Source organism: Pseudophryne corroboree, chromosome 7 (assembly GCF_028390025.1).
Source record: "Pseudophryne corroboree isolate aPseCor3 chromosome 7, aPseCor3.hap2, whole genome shotgun sequence".
In the NCBI taxonomy this organism is placed as follows: domain Eukaryota; kingdom Metazoa; phylum Chordata; class Amphibia; order Anura; family Myobatrachidae; genus Pseudophryne; species Pseudophryne corroboree.
Genome location: NC_086450.1, coordinates 302,341,821 through 302,365,248, shown reverse-complemented (window position 1 = coordinate 302,365,248; position 23,428 = coordinate 302,341,821).

The following is a 23,428-nucleotide window of genomic DNA, read 5'->3' as shown; positions in this document are numbered from 1 at the left end:
CCACAGCCGTAGTAAAGATGGCGCCAATCACCGAGGACCTTTATAGAATCCAAAACCTGTGAGAATCCGACAGTGGGATAATGACAGTTTGCCTCGATTTGGGATCCGAGTAAGGTGGGAAATCCTCCCATGCTGACCTGCAATAGACCCTGCCTTAGCTGCATTCACCTGTGTTCAAGTTTTGTGTTGCACTATTGAACTGCCATGGCTCTTTGGTAAACTGTCACATTCAAAGTCTGCCCACATCAACTCTGATTTCAGCTACTCCAGCGTATAATCTTGTCTTGCGATTCACCTGCTAGACATTACTGGCAGGTGAATCTTAACAAATGCCCAATTGGCAAATCCTGAAAATATGGAGAGAAGACTGTACAATTCTCATCAAGAGTTAATAATAAAAAGTACACTATCAAACAGAAAATGACTTGCAATTGCAATTATGTAATTTGTCTACTGAAATGTCTCTGCAGGTTACAGCACATAGGCAGAACATAGAGCCTCTTCAAAAATATCATAAGGGAACATAGAGTACTATCCTATATCATGAATATAAAAAGGACTCACTACCCAGAATTTGTCAATGCACTTTTTTGATAAAGAAGCAAGCAATCTAGATTAATTTATGATGCTGGGCATAGAAAAGATCTTCCTAGGCCCCAGGGGTGGGGATAGACTGAAGAACTATCCTGGAGAGAGACCTATTGGATAAACCAACAAAGGACTTTGGGCCCGATTCTGCATGGGCTGTAGTTGTGCGACAAATCGCATAGCTACAACCCTTTTCTCTAACATGCAGGGGTCAACCAGCGCAGGGCAAGTCCGCCATGCATGCCGGGTCTTGCCTCTCTGCTAGCATGCGATTGCATTGATATACATTGACGTGCTCACATGATTGGGGTCAGAGGGGATCCATTTTTTTGGTCGCACCTGCCGCTGTTGTCCGGACCATGTTCCCCAAAGAGTGCATTGACACTCACAACATGTGGTGCCGTCAACCCGTGTGCGATCGCAAATTAAGACCTCGCACATGCATGTACTACTGTACGCGAATGCGCAGAAGTGTGGAAATCAGCAAATAATGATTTCTGCACTTCTGTGGGGCTAGCTGAATTAGCCCCTTTGTCTCTAATGGGACTGAACATAGACATTGATCTAGATTTTTTTTTTATATCTTTATTATTCTTTAATATCACAACTTTTTATATCATTTGAAGGGCGATTCTCCATGATGTATCGAACAGCTACACAAATTCAAACGACATTCTTATCCAAAATACCAAGATTTTAGGGTCTTAAGTTATAGGGTAAGGCATTGCTACTGAGCAATTATGTTTTCATATAAGAACAATTTCTTAACAGACCAGTTTAAAAGAAAAAAAAATTATAAGCATGTGATGCAAGGGCCTATTCAGACCTGATCGTAGATGGGCTAAATTTAGCATATCTACGATCATTTACTCTGACATACGGTGGGACGCCCAGCACGGGGCTAGTCTGCCCCGCATGTCAGGCCCTACCACCCCCTGCACAAGTACAAAAGCATTGCACAGCGGCAATGCTTTTGTACTTGACAAGTAACTCCCTTCCTGCACAGCTCCTTCGTGCTGGCATGAGCTTCTTGTCACATCCCTAGTCGCAGAAGCTGCATGTGGTGTCACGCAGCCACCGTGGCCCGCACCCCGTATGCTCCAGGCACGCCTGTGTTGCCCCGACCGTTCCCCTAAAATGGCGGCCAAATGCCGCCGGCCTGCCCCCTCCCACCCAGCGACAATCAGGCAGAGGCGATCGCAGGGCTGAGATGGTCATCGGCTCTCTGGCATGTGCTGGCGCATGCGCAGTTCAGACCTGATCGCCCACTGTGCGAAAATGTACAGCAGCAAACAGGTCTGAATTAGGCCCTTTCTGTTCACTTTCTGGAGAATAACCCTAAAGGGTAAGTTTAGGATGATTTATGACTGCTCATTTACTAAGCAGTGATAAGAGCGGAGAAATGAGCCAGTGGAGAAGTTGCCCATGCCAAACAATCAGCACTGAAGTAACATCCATAATTTGTACACTATAAAATTATACAGAGCTGCCGATTGGTTGATGGGGCAACTTCTCCACTGGCTAACTTCTCCGCTCTTATCACTGCTTAGTAAATGTCCCCCTTAATGACTGATTTTATGGCAATTCTAGCAGTTGGTGACAATTGGTGTGGCTCCCCTATTTGAAATTTGAACTGACCTGCAGCCCCACCTCTGGAGCCACTAATGATCCCTGCCCCCTTCTTGTTACACAGCCAGCTGTGGAATCAGGTTTGATTATATCAGCATAGCCTCTTACTCACTGCCGGATGTGTCCTTCAGATCACTGATGGGTGGTTAACCTGGAACAGTGATATGACACATTAGCTACAGTATCTTATAATCAAGGAGCTTTTAACAATGCCCATTTATATCACAGGTCCTTTTAGGGCAGTATTAGATCATATTTATGATAAATGCATAACAATCAAGTTATCACTTACCACTTGTACACTAATTGCCACAATGAAACACACAAGCTTTCTGTCATATAATAAACTTTTTAATTTTATTTTATATACACATTCTTCTAAATTCCTACCCACATATCATCTTTATCTATTTTTAAATTATAGTTTTACTTTCTAGTTAACATTTTTACACTACAGTAAGTCACATGACTGGTCACTCATCATAAGATCACTCTAAAGCCATTCTGGTCATTCTCCGTCTATCAGCATGAGAAAGCGGAGAGATGTTCTGTGAAATGCGTAGCTTTTTCTGGTAAAAAAAAAAGTTGCTACTCTCATTTGCTCTTTTTACTGCTTTTGTTATAGTGCATAAAAAACAAACATTTTTTAAAGTATTTTTAAGTACTGTAGTATTTATGTAGCAACTGTACATCCCTGAAGTTATCATGGTGCATGCCCCACATCATAAACATACATAGAAACACTAAAAATATCGTAATACTATATTTATAGTTAGGAGCAGAGAAGGTGGTGGTTGGGGGGGGGGGGGGGGGGGCGATGCATCTTTTACATATGGTTTCACCACACTGAAATACACAAAGTTATTCGAGGAGCACCAGCACCACCCATTTCTTTTGTTGTATAAGTTTTGAAGAACCATCTTGAAGGTTTCATGACATTCTTGGCTGAATACCTGCATCACTACATCACAGTTACAGTAGCCCTAGTGTCAGCCACAGCTCTGCATACTGACTATTGCAATGAGGAGCATTTCATTACCAAGTTTCATAATAAATAATAAACATAGTAACAAATATATATGATATAAATGGCAGATTATAAAAGGTTATTTTAAATATTTTTAAAAAGATCTATTTCATTAATCTCATTTAAACTATTTGAAGAAAGGTTATTAAGTTTAAAAATGGACACCTCTCTTTTTGAAAGTATTTTCTGTAGATTACACCTTCTTGCTCTTAAAGTAATATGCTTAATTAAAATTAAAACTTACAGGTTTTGATCTGAGTTGTGCTACTGTGTCTCTTAAAATGTTTTGTATTTGAATGGTTTTTAACATTCTGTTGAATACTAAGTTTCAAAGTGTGCTTTGTCTTCCATATATATTTTAGGCTACATGAGCTTTCTAATAAATATAGAACTGACATTGGGGGTAATTCAGATCTGATTTTCACACAGCGGGTGATCAGATCCGAACTACGCATGCATGTGCACCGCAATGTGCAGGCGCGATGGATGGCTGCAAAGGGGATCGCCGGTCAGTGTCAGGTTTGTGCAATGGATCCATTCGCATGGGCATTCGCAAGGAGATTGACAGGAAGAGGGCATTTGTGGGTGACAACTAACCATTTTCAGGGAGTGTCTGGAAAAACACAGGCGTGTCCAAGCATTTGATGGGAGGCTGTCTGATGTCAAATCCGGTCCCGAACAGGGTGATGTGATTGCAGCGACTGAGTAAGTCCTGGGCTGCGCAGAGACTGCACAAAATCAGTCTGTGCAGCCTTGCTATACATGCGATCGCACACTTGCACAGCTAAAATACACTCCCCCTATAGGCTGCAACTATCTGATCGTAGGACCGCAAAAATCTCTGTCCAGTGATCAGATCTGAATTACCCCCATAGTGGTACAATTGTTTGTTTTTTTAACAATTATTTTTATTGGTGTAGACCAAAGCACAAATACAAATAACAATCAGAGAGAGGTAGGTCAGAACATCAACACATTTTAATAAAAAGAATGATGAGCAATATATATAAAAATGTATAAAAAACACATTAAAGGATTATTTTATTTTATATCTTAAAAAAGTAGGTATATGAAGTGAGCCGTGCTCCTCTCATTTCCAGAATGGAAATAGGTTATAGGAAGTTCAATAAACCTGTTCCAATAGACAGTCCCCTTCATCCCAATAGGCCTGTATATAACACAACCGTGTGCAATAATTACCGCCAGCGATTCTCAAGGCGTTTGATCAGTAGGCATCCACAAAGTGCTTTCCCTTGGTTGGCTGTGTAGAGATAGTTCCATGGTGTGGAGGATACTCTCCTTAGACAGGATCCAGATTCATGTAGCAATGGGGACTTGGTCCAGGTGTTGATCTTCCAATGGATAGAAATGCTGGGAGTGAGCACGAACAGCAGATCTCACCAACGCGTTTCGTTGTGTTCACGCAACTTTTTCAAGGTGCTGACAGTACTGCTGTTCAGTGTTTATAAACCCCTTCAATATGGCTGCTCATTTGCATGTGTAATTGGTTGTGACCATCCTCTCTCATTATATGACCAAATAATGACAGACAATAATATACATAATAAAACTTGTTAAATATATAATCTTATATATAATATATGTATTGTTATTTGTAATATGTGTTCAAAATGTATTTAATAAAGTCCGGGCACATGACCGTTATTTCACACATATCTATAGGTAAATTAAAAAACCAGGAATGATAACTGGAGGATTACCCTATATTCCTGATGGTAATAGGATCCGAGATAATCTCCATACATTGAAAAAATCCCTAATACCAAATGAGCTCCTCCTCTCTTATCAATAAAGGCTGAACTAAGTACAGCTTGATAGATTAGTGATCCATATCACGTCACAACAATGCGCCTGGGCACGCACAGTGAGTGACGCATCATTGGCAATCCTAGTATCGCGTCACTTCAACCACGCCCAGACATTATCCGTGGTCACGTTGTCCCACCGCGTCATTGCGTCATCCTGAGTGCGCACGAGTAATGACGTGACGTATCAACACTGCATCATCCCGCCGTGTCCAGACATCTTGGAGAGACAAATATCAAAACGTCATGGTTGTCATGGCAATGCATGATTCCATGCATCGCCCTGGCAACTACCCACCATATGCAAACAGCACTGTTTTTATCAAAAAGGTCAAACTGGTTCAATACAAATATATCCACCAGAGATATAGAACATAAAAATAAAAATCAATATTCTTGATCACAGGTAGGTAAGTTCTACTTTGTTTACATATCCTAATAATACAAAAAATAGCTAAAATAATTATAAATAGTGTAAAGTTTATATGACTACAAACCTTAGGGTAACATAGAAAATCGGATTCTGAATAGAATCTGTGAATTATAGACATACATATAGAACAGTAATATGAATTTATTATCAAGAATCAGAAACCAATGGTCACAGGGAAGTGATAGCATATATTACCACATATTATAATATCTAAACCCAAGTTGAAAGGGTCACAGTACTGGGTTTAGTTCCACTGCTTCATTTAGTCCTATCGTATTTAACCTGAACATCCAGTATAATTCCTGTTTACATAGCATTTTAGAACGGTCCCCACCTCTCTTCGTCTTCCCAATATGTTCAATTGCTACCAGACTGAGGGAGCTGGGGTCACCGCCATGACTGTCCCTAAAGTGTCTTGAAACACTGTGTACATGAATTCTATTAATTATGTTTTGACGGTGTTCCATAAACCGAACTTTAATACTTTTTGTGGTACGTCCTACATATCTTTGATTACAACTACATGAGAGAAGGTATATAATATAATTGGTATCACAATTCATGAAGCTTGTTAACACATATTCCTCTCCTTCCTCAACATGAATACATGTAGATTTTCTAGGGATATATTTACATGTGGTACATCTAGTTGCCCCACATCAATAGAAACCCATCAGTCGCAATAGTAACCACAATTCCTGTGTAGTCTCCTTTGCCTCTGATAAAGGTAAGTCCTTTATAAAACTAGGTGCAAGGATATTTTTAGGGAATGGCCCTTTTTAAAAATGAAGTTGGGTCTATTTGGTATATGGCCTCTGAGTATAGTATCCTGGTTCAAGATCCCAAAGTTCTTACAGATGATTTTTTTAATCAGCATACTGTCACTATTATGTGTGGAAATAAAAGCTATATCTTCCTGTTGAGCAGTGGAAGTATAATTTATATCCTTATTTTTTGTTGCAATTTTCTTCGGCCTAAGCAGAGCATCTCTATCTAAATCAAGGAACTCCTTAATAGTCCTTTTCAAAGGTGGCTGTGGGTACCCCCTTATTTGAAACACTTCCATCATGGATTCCGCTTGTTCCATATATTTGGTGCTATCTGTGCAATTGCATCTCAGGCATAGAAACTGCCCCCTAGGAATATCCCTCTTGCAAGGGGGATAGTGGGCGCTCTGGTAGTGCAAATAGGAGTTAGTGGCAACCTCTTTATTATAATTGGAGGTGTAAATTTTTCCATCCCTGGCTTCTAGAGTTATGTCCAGGAAGTTAATAGTGAAAGGGTGATAGGAGTGTGTAAAATGAAGATTAAAGTGATTAGAATTAAGACAGGAAACAAAGTGTTGTGCCGATGGCAGGTCACCATCCCAAATTATAAATACAGTAGATCATCCATATATTGGCCATAGAGGACCAGGTTCACGCCAAAGTCCCCACCCCACACATGGGCATCCTCGAAGACACCCATGTATAGGTTGGCGTAACTCGGGGCAAACCTGGTGCCCATGGCTGTACCCATCACCTGAAGGTAGAACGTGTCTATAAAAAGAAAATAATTGTGTTGAAGAATAAAGGAAATAACATCCAACAAAAATGCTTCATGTCTCTCAGAAAGGTCACCATCAGCCCGTAACCTGGTCGCTATTGCATCACAGCTTGTGCATTTGATGTTTTGGGGGTCTGACCAACCCCTTGTGTTTAGCTGCTGTGTTTAACCTCCCCTTCCAGTGCCAGGAGCTAATTACCCTAGGGTAGTTTTTCTCCTTTGCAGTAAGAGCATACTTAGGACAAGATTGTCAAAAATATATTAAAAGATACAGTAAGTCATAATACAATAACATACTTCATATAGATATAAATGCAATTCTTTAGAAAAACGTTAAGTACTAAAAAATACAAAAGTAAAAACGAAAGGATACTGGACTTCAGCCAGGTTTTTTTTTAGAGCATAACATGAGACACAGAATGAAGAAATAGAGAGAAGGGAGAGAGAACAGGGGGAAGATAGGGGTTGCAAATGAAACCATTGGGGCCAGTCACTATGGAACTTGGCAACTTTATTGTTCTGCAATGTAATTGCCAGTTGTAGATTGGGGAATGATGGAAATCTTGAGCTCTTAACTGGTGTCCATTACTGTATATTTGTATTTAAAAACCCACTGTGTGCATCTCGTGATCACTACTGACCTCAGACCTCCTACCAACATCCAGGGTTACCAAGTAAGCAGTGCCAGGTGTCACCTCTACTGGGGTAACTGGTTTCAGCCTACTAGCCTTTCTAAAGTTTCAAGACCTCAAGTCTCAAGTCTTCCCATGATTGCCACTTGGATCACTCATTCAGTGGGAGACCATTCGTCTAGTGTGGTGTCAGCTGTGGACCTGGTCTCCTGTGCCCGGTTCCCCACTGCTCAGTGTACTGTGACCACTGCTGCAGTCTCCATTTCTCATGTGGGAGTACATGGCTGAGACCTGGAGCTCCTCCAGCTCCTATCTTATTATAGAGTTTAAGGACTCTTGAAACCAAGCTTGAAAATCAATTAGAGTATTGCTAGGACCGTCTTCAGAGAGCCCTTAATGACACTGGCAGGGAACTGGACCACATTGTCAGTGAGCTCTCAGATCTTCGCACTAAGAATGAAGATCTGGACAATTGGGAGCATAGAAACAAAGTCTGCATTTGTAACATCACATAATCTGTTTCCTCAGAGAACTTGGAACCTTATCTTCACAACATCTTCTCCTTCCTGGTTCCTGGCCTATGGCATCATAAGCTACCATCTAAAGCCCATCATGCCAAAGAGATAATGATCCTCCTTGTGATGTTGTAATGCACTTCCTTAGCTACAAGTGCAAGAAACTCGTTCTGGCCACCACTTGGGGTAAGCCATATACAGTATTCTTTTTGATTCCAAGAAACTTCAATTTTACCAGAATCTCTCACCTCTGATGATTGCCAAATGGAGAGATTTCTGGACTGAACCATGGTTTTACATGATAGTAGAATTTGGTATCATTGGTGATTTCCCTTCAAGCTCATTGTCGATCATCGGTGACACCAGTGAGTGCAAGGACTTTCTAAACCACCTGAAGGAATAAGGACCCTCTCCTGTTCCCCATGATCCATGAGTGATTTTTCTCCCTGTATCAATGTCTTGACATTTTTACTCTATTATATCTTACCATTTATATATTCCATGATACTGGACCCTATTATGTGTCTACAATTCTACCAACCCATTTTATTATATACCTAATTGACCTGCCAAGACCCTTCTTTCATGTGCTGGTAATTCTTGGTCCTACCTTCCAATCAATGTTTCTCCTGTTAAATGATTATTTTCTTTATATAAGTTACTGTGGTGGGACCCGATGCGCTGGATTCTAGCAATAAAATTGTACTTTTGTGCCAAGCACTTCAGGCCAACCTCCAGCAATGTTATTTCAATTAGCATGGTTATGTTGTTCCCTGAGTGCCATAATAATATAATATCTCTCATTGTCCCTTCCTATGTGTACAATTTTGTATGTGCAGCTATTGATACTTGTATTACCCTTGGCATTGTTCCCCCTTCTCCCTTCTTTTCCATATTTTTATGTATCTTGGCCACAGTTTCTGCTCATTCCTGATACCCTACTTTTTGTGAGTTTCTTCTACAGATTGCTTCCCTTTCCCTCTCCACTCCCACACCCAGGGGATGCTGCTGCCCCTAAACTTCTTCTTTTCTTTCTCTGTTTTCTGTTAGGATCTTTACTCTCTTTTTAATATTGACTCTACTTGCAAGGTTCACCTCTCCCACCCATTCTCCCTAGAGTTGCCCCAGGATTTCTAGCCTACACCTCTTTAGACATCTGTGTCCTAACCTCTTTTTAATTTCCCCCCGATCCTTTTAGTTTGGGTCACATACCCAGCTATCATACACCCTTTTCCCCTTCCTTTCTAGTCTGCTCACTTTTATGTTCCTCTCTTTTTTTCTCTTTATTCCCTTCCCTCTTTCCTCCCCTGGTGAGCCAGGGATCCTGTCCATTTCTCCCCATTTTCTGTATCTGTATTTGGTTTTCTCCTAGCATGCATTTCACTGTAGCATCCATGAATGTCCGGAGCCATAATACCCCCCAGAAACTATTTCATTTGTTCCGTACAATCCACAATCTAATGGCAGACATTGTCCTTCACAAAAGACACACTTGTGTACCCCTAGCCATTTATCCCTGCTTTCTAAACACTTCTTTAATGTGCTTTACTCCTCCAGCCCAACCAAATACAATAGAGTTGCAATAACAATTAACATTACTGTAAATTCCTCTTTATTTAAAGTTCTGTCCATACTGACTTGAATGGTGATTATTTTATTCTGACTGGCAGACTATGACATACAGCAGGGCCAGACTGGCCATTTGGCAGTTCTGGGAAATGCCAGAAGGGCCGATGGCAAGATGGGTTGGTCTGGCCACTTCCGCTGAGGTGGCCCAGGTGGCAGGTGCAGCAGTGTGAAATGGATTTGGAACCACTGGGATGTCAGTGCACTGGCAGCCGCTTCCCTTAGACAGCGCTTCCATCATTCAACAGCATCAGCCTCAGGCCAATTGGAGCTCACAGACCAGCAGCCAATCAGCAGTGTGTGCTGGTCCGCGAGCAAATCAAAGAGTAGAGCCAGATTTGAATGACGGCGGCAATGTTTCTTAAGTGCTGCAGCTACCAGTGCACTGACATCCCATTGGCTCCAAATCTATTCCACACTAATGATGGCACACAAGGAGGAGGAGAGAGGCTGCTGCAGGGGGAGGTGAGTTGCGGGGTTGCCTAATGTATAAGGAGCGCTATTACTGTGTGTGGCCTAATGTATAAGGGGCACTATTACTGTATGTGTCTTAATGTGTAAGGGGTGCTATTACTGTGTGTGGCCTAATACAAGGAGAGCTATAACTGTGTGTGGCCCAACGTGTAAGGGGTGCTACTACTATGTGTGACATAATGTGTAAGGGGTGCGATTACTTTGTGTGTCATAATGTATAAAAGGTGCTATTACTGTGTGTGGCCTAATGTATAAGGAGCACTATTAATGTGTGTGGCCTAATGAATAAGGGACAATATTACTGTGTGTGGCCTAACATATCAGGATTTTTCTGCAAGACCACGCCCCTTGTAGTGAGGCCACACCCCTAATGATGAGGTCACACCCTTTTATATTTGTTTACATTTATTTATGTCTCTGCAGGATAAGCTCTGTACTGTGTATTTTAATACAGAGAAAAATGTACACTTGTATGTTCTAATATTAATTATAACACGCTTGGTGCTACTGTCCATAGTCACACGGCACTCACACATTATGGGCTAAATGTCATAGAGTGAGAGTTTCAAAAAAAATTGAGATTTTGCAGTTTTTTTTAAAGTGGCAATCATTTACACAGCAAGATCAACCTGGTTTTGCAGTGTAAATGATTGCCACTTTTAAAAAAACTGAAAAACCTTACCAAATCTTTAACTTTCTGAAACGCTCAATCTATTACATTTGGCCCTATGTGTAAAACGACTTGTAGAGCATGGACCACAGATGTAATAGAACACATCTCTATGGTTCACTTTGTAATCTGACATGGATCTGTAGATAGATATCTCCTCTTTAGAAAGAGTAAGAACACTAGCGCACGCAGGGGGGGTTTCTGAGTACCCAGAAACCCCCCCTGACAAACCAAATTTTTTTGTTATGTAAAAAAAATTAAGCCCCCCCTCCAACACTTGGCTCCACCCCTTTCAGAGACCCGCAAATCGCGTGTCATACACTCGTCTTGAGCTGGCTATCATTGTGTGTCTTGGCAGCTGCTACAGACCCTCCATTCCATGCTGCTTCCTAATACTCAGCCCCAGTGCCCTCTGTCTGATCCTCTTCCTGGAGGAAGGTATTGTTTGTGTATATATATATATATCTATATATATAAATTCCGATAGGTCGGCACTCCGTGTTATCAAAGTCAACTGCCCCGGTGCCCTCCTACATAAATAATATAATCACTGTGGTTCCTAGGGAGAGATGGCACTCCCCCAAACCGAAAAAGAACCAGGCGGCACTCAGGGGACTTGATGCAAAAAAGTATCCAAGTTTAGTGAAGTAATCACATCTAAAAGTGGCATAGCTTTGCCAATGTTTCAGCGCCGCGCAGGACGCTTTTATCAAGGCTGTATGCTGTGCAAAGATCAAGCACAGCATACAGCCTTGACAAAAGCGTCCTGCGCGGCGCTGAAACGTTGGCAAAGCTATGCCACTTTGAGATGTGATTTCTTCACTAAACTTGGATACTTTTTTGCATCAAGTCCCCTGAGTGCCGCCTGGTTCTTTTTCGGTTTGGGGGAGTGCCATCTCTCCCTAGGAACCACAGTGATTTTATATATATATATATATATATATATATATATACATATACACAGACACACACACACACATCTCTATGTTTTTATATAGGTATATGTGTGTGTATATATATATATATATATATATATATATATATATTTATACACACAGATATACATCTGTGTGTACATACACATAGAGCCATCTTTATCTTGGCCTTTAATAGGATTAATTGCTCCAGGACAGTCAGACTTAATCCCCTGCTGCAATGACTGAAGGCCAGTACTCACTGGCCGATTCGGGAGAGATGTGTGCTGAGAGAACCGCTCAGCACACATCTCTCCCGCCACTCAGCACAGCGCAATGTGTGCTGAGCATGCGGGGGGAGACGGGGCTCATTTCACCCAGCGGGTGAAATGAGTGACCAGCTAGATTGGCCTGCATGGCGATAGCGATGTGCGGGGCTGCGCATCGCTATCACTGTAGGGGGTACACACGGAGCATTCAGGCTTAAAATCTAAGCAATCTAGTCAGATTGCTTAGATTTTAAGTAGCGATCACTCCGTGAGTACCCCCCTTTAATCCCCTGCTGTATTGTTCTCTCTTATTGTACTGCAGCTGAGAACAATATATGAAAGGCTTATGCTAATAAACCATGGTGTGCCTAGGCGCAACATAGTAGTCAAGATTAAAAAATGGAAAAGAAAACAGCGCTTAAATCAAATTCCTAAGCAAATTCCTAAGCACATATGATCATCAATCCGGCTCCATCTCCAAAGCTTCGTATGCCCTCTGTGGACCAGGATACCGACTAAAAAATAGCGTGGAGTCCAGCTGCATTTAGACACCATTGCTACGGATCACTCTATAGGAACACAAGGCTGGTAATAATGGACAATTTGTCGTACTAAAGTCCTCATATGTGACTCTGACAAACTTATCAGTAACTCGGTCATAAGGTGTTGCAAGATAGTAGCAGTTTCTTTATCATCCCCATGGTCAATGGACATTTTATCTTCATGTGAGATTTGTTAGTTCAATTGAATTCTAATTTTGTTCTTTTAACACCAATATATTAAATGTGCTTAGGAATTTGATTTTAGTGCTGTTTTCTTTTCCATTTTTTACTCTATGTATATATAGGGACACTGACTATCTCCCTTATACAGCAGCTAGAAGGACACCCCATTTTAGCGACCGACTCTATACCTTGGTATATTCTCTTTGCATAGAAGTCAAGATAACTGTGACTCCATCTGTATATGTATATATATACACTGCTCAAAAAAATAAAGGGAACACTTAAACAACACAATGTAACTCCAAGTCAATCACACTTCTGTGAAATCAAACTGTCCACTTAGGAAGCAACACTGATTGACAGTCAATTTCACATGCTGTTGTGCAAATGGAATAGACAACAGGTGGAAATTATAGGCAATTAGCAAGACACCCCCAATAAAGGAGTTGTTCTGCAGGTGGTGACCACAGACCACTTCTCAGCTCCTATGCTTTCTGGCTGATGTTTTGGTCACTTTTGAAAGCTGGCGGTGCTTTCACTCTAGTGGTAGCATGAGACGGAGTCTACAACCCACACAAGTGGCTCAGGTAGTGCAGCTCATACAGGATGGCACATCAATGCGAGCTGTGGCAAGAAGGTTTGCTGTGTCTGTCAACGTAGTGTCCAGAGCATGGAGGGGCTACCAGGAGACAGGCCAGTACATCAGGAGATGAGGAGGAGGCCGTAGGAGGGCAACAACCCAGCAGCAGGACCGCTACCTCCGCCTTTGTGAAAGGAGGAACAGGAGGAGCACTGCCAGAGCCCTGCAAAATGACCTCCAGCAAGCAACAAATGTGCATGTGCCTACTCAAACGATCAGAAACAGACTCCATGAGGGTGGTATGAGGGCCCGACGTCCACAGGTGGGAGTTGTGCTTACAGCCCAACACCATGCAGGATATTTGGCATTTGCCAGAGAACTCCAAGATTGGCAAATTCGCCACTGGCGCCCTGTGCTCTTCACTGATGAAAGCAGGTTCTCACTGAGCACATGTGACAGACGTGACAGAGTCTGGAGACGCCAAGGAGAATGTTCTGCTGCCTGCAACATCCTCCAGCATGACCGGTTTGGCAGTGGGTCACTAATGGTGTGGGGTGGCATTTCTTTAAGGGGCCGCACAGCCCTCCATGTGTTCGCCAGAGGTAGCCTGACTGCCATTAGGTACTGAGATGAGTTCCTCAGACCCCTTGTGAGACTATATGCTGGTGCTGTTGGCCCTGGGTTCCTCCTAATGCAAGACAATGCTAGACATCATGTGGCTGGAGTGTGTCAGTAGTTCCTGCAAGACGAAGGCATTGATGCTATGGACTGGCCCGCCCGTTCCCCAGACCTGAATCCAATTGAGCACATCTGGGACATCATGTCTCACTCCATCCACCAATGCCATGTTGCACCACAGACTGTCCAGGAGTTGGCGGATGCTTTAGTCCATGTCTGGGAGGAGATCCCTCAATAGACCATCCGCCACCTCATCAGGAGCATGGCCAGGCATTGTAGGGAGGTCATACAGGCACGTGGAGGCCACACACACTACTGAGCCTCATTTTGACTTGTTTTAGGGACATTACATCAAAGTTGGATCAGCCTGTAGTGTGCTTTTCCACTTTAATTTTGAGTGTGACTCCAAATCCAGACATCCAATAAATTTGATTTCCATTGATAATTTTTGTGTGGTTTTGTAGTCAGCACATTCAACTATGTAAAGAACAAAGTATTTAATAAGAATATTTCATTCATTCAGATCCAGGATGTGTTATTTTAGTGTTCCCTTTATTTTTTTGAGCAGTATATATATATATATATATATATATATATATATTATACAAACACACACATGCACACATATCTCTATGTGTATGAATGTACATATATATATACATATATATATATATACAGTATATATACACACACAGATATATGTCAGCGTAAATTTATATATATATATATAATTATTACATATATACAATGTATATATAAATTATAACATAAATTATATATATACAGTATATATATATATATACAGTATATATATATATATATACAGTCTCCTCCCCTGTGTTTGGCTCCACCCTCCTCTGGAAACCCCCTCCTCAAAATCCTGCGTTTGCCCCTTAAGGAGGATATCATCAGCAAACAATGAGAGTTTATACTAATTCTGCCTAGAGAAGTGCACTGGACACTTTTCGGGTTTTGTGTTTTGGTTTTGGATCTTGATCTCCATTCATGTTTTGGATCTGGATTAGTTTTGCCAAAACCACCCTTTTGGGTTTTGGTTTTGGATCTGGATTTTTTTTTAAATACATAAAAACAGCTAAAATCACAATAAAAAAAAAAAAATCCTACAGTATTATTAACCTAAATAACATTAATTTTCATGCATTTCAAGTCTATTCTATACACCTCACAATATTGTTTTTAGGCCAAAAGGTTGCACCGAGGTAGCTAGATGACTAAGCTAAGTGACACAAGTGGGTGGCACAAACACCTGGCCCATCTAGGAGTGGAATTGCAAGGGTAGACAGGATGGCAGTTTTAAAAACTAGGCCCCAAAGAACACATAATGCAACAACAAAAAAAGAGGTGCAAGATTAAATTGTCCTTGGGCCGTCCCACCCACCCTTATGTTGTTTAAACAGGACATGCACAGTTTAATAAACCCAGCATTTCAGCGACAGGTGGTTCCCCTGGGAAAAGCTTGCCAAGTTCTCCGAATCATAGCTAGCTACAAACATAACCACCTCCACATTTGAGGACTTTTCACATTATGAGAAGAGGCAAGAGGTTGAGGACAGTGTCAAGAAGGTGATCAAAAATTAGAGAGGCACACGCAATCAGGAACAACACACAGGCTTTCATCTCCACTTCTATCTTGGTGTGTAACAGAAAGGACTTTAACCAAGCAAATGTATAATTACCACATTACTGGACAAATTGAAAAACTAGGGACCAAAGCCTCCCATTATGTACCCCCTTCTCCATATTCAGAGATTACGATAACCTCGGATTTAATGCTGGGTTGAAAATAAACTGTTTTATACCACAAGATCAAGATTGGATATTTTCCCCTCCATGAAGTCTGGAGACTTTTTTTTGTGAAAATCTCATGGGTTTCTTATTTTCCTTTTTTTATTATATTTTTATTTACATATTCTGTGGCAGATGCCTTATTTTCGTTTTTTACAGCTACCGGTTACATGCATGTGAGCATACCTATGTGTCCCAGTTACACGCATGTGAGCATACCTGTGTGTCTTGTTTATTTTATTCATATTTTATTTTTAAATAAAGCAGCCCCTTAGAAGTTTTAGCAGCCCCTTATGAGCCCCCACAGCAGCCTCGATTAGGGCAAGTTGAGTTTGGATGGGTTCTGGAAAGTACTAAGCAGGGCTATGCAGTGATTTTTTTTGTTATTGAGCCCCTGCCCAAGAGGAACTGACCACTCTGGTTTACACTCATTTCATATTACAAGTAGGACTGTGAGAGGAAGCAATGCTAACCTCTGTGCCACCAAAATGCCTCAGCCTGGCAGGCCAGACAGCTTCCTGGCTGTAAGCCACCATGAGACTCCATAGTGGGCCGTTTTTCAGTAACTGTTTGTGCCTCACAAGAGCTCCTGGCCCATCTAGTGCTGCAGTGCAATGGAAAGCTGATGCAATGCAAGATCACTGAAAGTCTTGTAAGGAGTCAATTAGTAAGGAGAAAACATTTACAATAAAAGGAAAAGAACCCTGTACAACAAATGTGCATCTTGTAAGTAATCCCAGTGTGTGGAACATTAATAAATCAAAATTAAGGTTGACTAATTGGAACCATTCATTTGAGTCCCTAACATGAAATAATTGAGAAGAACCTCTCTCTAATGCTCGATACACAGTCCATACAGTAGAAGATATATCTACTAGAGATGAGTGGGTTCAGACAGGGCACCCCTGTAATTAAATGGCAGACATATAGACATAGGTGTGTATTGAAAATCTAGATTTCTCAAGCAGTTGCCAGAGAAAATGAAATCGGAGATGCTGCCATGTCACATTTCACTGGATCATGATTCTGTCTCTTCTGTGTCTGACTTATTGGAAAACATTTAGTCAAACTTTAAATTTCCATTTCCACTTTGGCGGCTTTGTTTTCAAAAATCTGGTTGTGATGTTGAAGCTTGTTTCATGTTCTGCTGTAGGCTTTAGTTTAAACCTAAGATCAAGTACAGCAGCACCCCTGGAATTATACGGCAGTGACTCTGGAGTTATACAGCAGATATACAGCACCTTGGACTTATACAGCAGATAGGCAACACCCCTGGACTTATACAGCATAGGCAGCACCCCTGGAGAATTACACAGCACAGCAGACAGGCAACAGCACCCCTGAACTTAAATGGAAATGGGGCAGCACCCCTAGACTGATAAGGCAGAGGTGCAGCACACCATATAGTGCAGCACCCCTGGAATGATGGGGCAGACAAAGAAAAGACATGCAAGATGGTATTGTCTTTGAGCCCTCCAACTCTCGTGATTTATAAACAGGACATGCACACTTTAACAAACCAATCATTTCAGTGAAAGGGTCTGCCACACTACTGTGGCTGAAATGATTGGCTTGTTTGGGCCACTACAAAAAAAGAAGTAATTAATCTCTCCTTGCACAAACTGGCTCTACAGAGGTAAAATGTTGTACTCATCCTCCAAGTCCTCACCCCCTTCAGTGTTTACATCCTCATTCTCACAGAGAAATAATTCCAGACCGAAGAAGTGGATTGTTTGGTATTTTGCCCAGGCATAACAATGGATATTTTCATGCCATGGCCAACAACTATCTCCACTGGTTCCTTATTCAAACAAATCCCATCACCATTAGAATCCTCATCGTCAACTTCCTCCTCAGCGCCAGCTACACCAATATACTCCTCATCCTGGTGTACTTCAACAGTGACATCCTCATTCTCAATATCAGCAACTGGACTGACGGTGCTCCTCCCAGCACTTGCAGAGGGTGTGCAAATGGTGGTAAAAGCCTCCTCTTCCCATACAGTCTTGAAAGGTCAGGCCTAGACATCGCAACCGCAGACACACTTAGACTCTCATTGGGGATTTGTGATATCTCCGAATGCACAGTTGTTTCCTTTGCTTTAATAAGCTTTATTTTTTTCATTTATTTTTGAGAGGGAGGAGGGCTTCCATCTTTATGAGAAGCTGATCCACCAATCATGAACATAGGCCAAGGCCTTAGCCTTTTCTTGCCACTTCGTGTTGTGAATGGTATATTGCCAATTTTACTTTTTTCATCATATAATTATTTTTTTTTGGTTATTTATTTTTGCTTCTTGGATTTTACATGCCCTCTATGGCATTGGTCATCAGGCTTAGCAGACGACGTTGATGGAATTGCATTGTCAATGTCATGACTGGTGGCAGCAGCAGCTTCAACACTAGTACTAGGAACTGGAAGTGGTTCCTGATCTTCCATTATTTCTTCCTCCAAATTTTTGTTCTCCATTTTACAGGATAGCGCCTCTTTATAATTACAGCACACAGAACTGTGCGCCTTTATTTTTACCGCAAACAGAACAATGCTCCTTTTTATTTACAGCACCCCTGTATTTGTACAGCATACAGGACAGGGCCACAGTGCTCCTTTTTTTTACAGTGCCAGACAGGGCCACAGCATTCCTTTATTTTTACAGCACCCCTGTATATTAACAGCATACATGACAGTGCCACATTGTTTCTTTATTTTTACAGCACTCCTGAATTTTTTCAACACCCATGTATTTTTACAGAATACAGGACAGGGTCACAGCACCCCTGTATTTGTACAGAACGCAACAGGGCCACAACATTCCTTTATTTTTACATAACCCATTAATTTTTACAGCATACAGGACAGGGCCACAGCACCCCTGTACTATTTTCACAACTCCCTTGTATTTTGCAGCATACAGGACAGTGCCACAGCACCCCTGTATTTTCACAGCACCTCAGTATTTTTATAGAACCCCTGTATTTTTACAGCATACAGGACAGGGCCACTGTTCTCCTTTATTTTTACAGCACCCCTGTATTTTTAAAACACCCCTATATTTTTTACAGCATACAGGACAGGGCCATAGCACCCCTGTATTTTTACAGCATACTGGACAGGGCCACAGTGCTCCTTTTTTTACAGTGCCAGACAGGGCCACAACATTCCTTTATTTTTACAGCACCCCTGTATTTTTACAGCACCACCAGGGCCACAGCATTCCTTTATTTTTATAGCTCCCCTGTTATTTAACAGCATACAGGACAGGACTGCAGAACCCCTGTATTTTCATATCACCCCTCTATTATTACAGCATACAGGACAGTGCCACAGTGTTCCTTTATTTTTCAGCACCCATGTATTTTTACAACACCCCTGTGTTTTTACAGCATACAGGACAGTGCCACAGCACCCCTTGACTTTTCAGCATACAGGACAGGGCCACAGTGTTTTTATTTTTACAGCACCCCTGTATATTTACAGCATACAAGACAGTGCCACAGCACCCCTGTATTTTTTACAGCATACAGGACAGGGCCACAGTGTTCCTTTATTTTTACAGCACCCCTGTATTTTTACAACAACCCTATATTTTCACAACATACAGGACAGCGCCATGGCACCCCTGTATTTTTACAGCACCCCTGATTTTTTTTACAGCATACAGGACAGGGCCACAAAACCCCTGTATTTTTACAGCATGCCTGTATTTTTGCAGCATACAGGACAAGGCCACAGTACCCCTGTATTTTTTCAGCACCTGACAGGGCCACAGTAACCATTTATTTTACAACACACAGCACAGTGCCCCCTGTACAGCACAGGATTGCAGCACCATTGTACAGCTCCCAAACAGCACAGGACACCCCAGAGCATCAACCCTGTACAGCACAAGACAGCAGCACCCCTAACAGACAAGTACACCAGCACAGGACACAACCCCAGAACAGCACAGGACATCAGCACCCCTAACAGCACAGTACACCAGCATAGGAAACAACCCCAGAAAAGCACAGGACAGCAGCACCCCTAATAGCACAGTACACCAGCACAGGACACCACCCCAGAACAGCACAGGACAGCAGCACCTCTGTATGCCACCACCTACAGACAGAGGTCTGTCTCCCTCACTCTCAAAGTCCAGAGCAAAAATGGTGGCTACACGCAGCTCCTTATATAGAATCCAAAACCTGTGAGATCCCACATCGGGATGATGATGTTTTGCCTCAATCTGGGTTCCAAGTCTGGAGGGAAATCCCAAGTGGACTCATACCCAGACTCGGATCCTTAAGTCCGGGAGTGTTTGGATCTCAGAGATCCAAACCCGCTCATCCCTAATTCTGCCCCATAGTAACCCCTCCAATGTACACTTTGGCCATAATATGAGCAGCCAGGGGTTCAATACACACAGAAAAAAATCAATGGCGAGAGGGAGCATCCCTGCTTTGTGCTGTAATTTACGTTGAAATGGGAAGAACACAGGTAACTTATTATGACTGAAGACAAGTGGTTGGAATAACCGGCTCAGATAGCAGTTGAGTTAAACTACCTTGAAAGCGAAAAGAAAAAAGCATAGAAAACAAAAAAGACAGGAAATGCAATCAACCGTTTTCTCCATGTCCAGTGCCGGGACAAATGAGGGTTTTTTAGGGCAGTTAATATGAAGAAACAGGTCAATGGTGCGTCTGATGTTACAATTGATTTTATTTTTAACCAGCATTTGTAACCAAAAGTATTGCAATGCCTGTACTTTAAAAAATCCTGTACAAATTGACAGTATTAGTCAATACTGATCTAAGTAGATTAGGGACTAAAATATATTTTAAAATTGTAGCTTTTATAAAAATAAATTTAATTTTTTTAAACCTGAAAACTGGTTTAGCAAATGCTTGATATTCTATTTATTTATATTATAATTTAATATGCTGTAAGTGATAAAGTATATTGGCTATTACTAATATACTTCATACATGTTTTTAAGTTATTTATTTTAATGTAATAAGAATATGATCTTTTATCTTAACTACTGAAAGATTTATAGTGTATGGATTAGCATGATAATTTAATTTCTGTTCCTATTTTTATCATTAGAAAAATTAGACATAAAAACTGTACCCATTTCTGTTATGCATTTTGGGTAACTAGAATGTATCTAGGAAATTAATAGATATTTGTTTAAATATACACTGTATAAGGTCAATAAGGAAGTTCTATAGTGTCAGTAAGTGTATGACCAGAAAACAGAAATTCCTTACAATATTGAATGACCTTTTCCTTTTTCATGGAGATGTTTTGAGATTGAACATATTAGTATTCCATGACTTATAGCTCTACCAAATTGCACAGTTTGGAGGGTTTGGGATGACGGCAGGCAGGATCACGGTGGTCACCATACTGACACCGGGATCCCAGGAGCTAGAATGCCGGCAGGGGGCCAAGCACAATGAAGTCCCTTGCGGTGTCACTGCGCTCACCATGCTGTAGGCTCAATGGCTCTCTGTACTTGCCACAGGTTCTATTTCCACTCTATGGGTGTCGTGGACACCCACAAGTGGGAATAGCCCCTGTTAGCTGGGATTCCGGCTGCTGGCATTGTCAGTGGTCTGGATTATGGCATCAGTATCCTGACCACCGGGATCCCAACTGCCGTCAATATAACTACATTCCATTTGGAGGACTGCTGTTGTCTTTTGTGTAGCAATTACAATTTTTTTCCACATAGTCATTTAATTTTTTTTTTAATTCAAGACACAATAAAAGGTTTATTAAATGTTTATGCATTTTAAACAATAAAATATTAAGATCACATGTGTTAGAACCACGTTCTAACATTTGGAACCATGTGCTAGTACAGTTAATCTGTGGTGGCATTGTAGTCCTCTTTATATGTTCATGCTGTGAAGTGCCTATATACTCCACCATGCTGTTTAGCTACCACCAAGTAGCAGATCTTGCTACGGGTACACAGGATTTTTTCCCGGGTGCCACCTTCCGGTGGGCACAGCTGCCATCCTGAGGGTGCCGCCGCCGTGGCAAGATCCGCTACTGGTGGTGCCCCCCCGGTGCTGTGCGGTGCTATGCTGTCACTGCTGTGCGGTGCTGTGCTGTCACTGCTGTGTGGTGCGCGATGGCATCATCGCTCACCGCACGGCATTGTGGGACTGGCACATAGACGCTTAGGGTCATAATTGACCTCTAGTGTCTATATTGTGCTATGGGAGAGACATCATGACATCTGTCCCATAGATCCGAGGAGCAGCACTGGTGGGCAGAGACGGAGGTCAGCAGCGGTCGGGACTCAGGAGCGGGGATGGTGAGTATTAATTCATTAATTTTTATTTTATTTTTTTTATTTTTTGTATGCAGCACAACTCTACTGGGGGCACAAATGGTGGCACAACTCTACTGGGGGCAATACTACTGGGGCACAAATGGAGGCACAACTATTGGGGGCACAAACAGGGGCACAACTCTACTGGGGGCACAAACGTGGGCACAGCTTTACAGGGGGCATAACTGACCATGCTCCTTTATGAAGCCACACCCCTATTTTCACTCGGGGCACCACAAGGGCTAGAACTGGCCCTGCTACCACCTTATCTCTCGCCTCACTACTGTATGATGTTCACCTGCTTATCAGCTCATTGACACACTGTCATTTATGTTTCCATGTCCATTTTTGCCTGTGGTTGAATTTCATATTCCTGTGACATTCCGAATTCAAACTCAGCATTGCTTTACAGCAGGTATTCCCAACCACTGTCCTGAAGGCACACTAACAGTGCAGGTTTTAGTGATATCCAGGCTTCAGCACAGGTGACTTAATTAGTAGCTCAGTTATTTTGATTTAACCATCTGTGCTGAAGCCTGGATATCACTAAAACCTGCACTGTTGGTGTGCCTTGAGGACCGTGGTTGGGAATGCCTGCTCTACAGCATACATCTCCTAGTAACATCAAGAGTTCTGCTCATCATTGCACTACAGCTGTCTGCTTGCTCTCTACCTGAAGTCTGAAGTCATAGGCAATTCTATAATGGGTGTAAGGTGTGCAGTGTACATAGACCCCTGGGTCAGAGGGTGCCACACTGCACACCCTGCACCCATACTGTATATTATTCTCACCCCTTCAGAGTCCCGCAGTGGTTGATCTGTACTAAAGACACACACAACTTGGAAAGTGGTCACCACGGCGGTTTCTGAGTGATATGCACACTGGTGATGTCCCCAGGTACAAGGCACGGGTGCCATGTTCCTGTAGACCTGCAAATGTGCACTGCAGTAGAGCTGCCAGAAAGGAGGGGGCCCTGCAATGGAGGCTGAACGTGGACCCTTTCCTCTTTTAAAATATCCATGCATTTTCCAGCTAGTACCATTTTGCTTTGGACACCTAGACAAGTATACGCCTACATATCTGGACTCATACCTGATGTCTGAAGCCATTGACCATTACCAGTATCTTTACAATTATACCCCTGTCTACCTGCACTTATACAGTA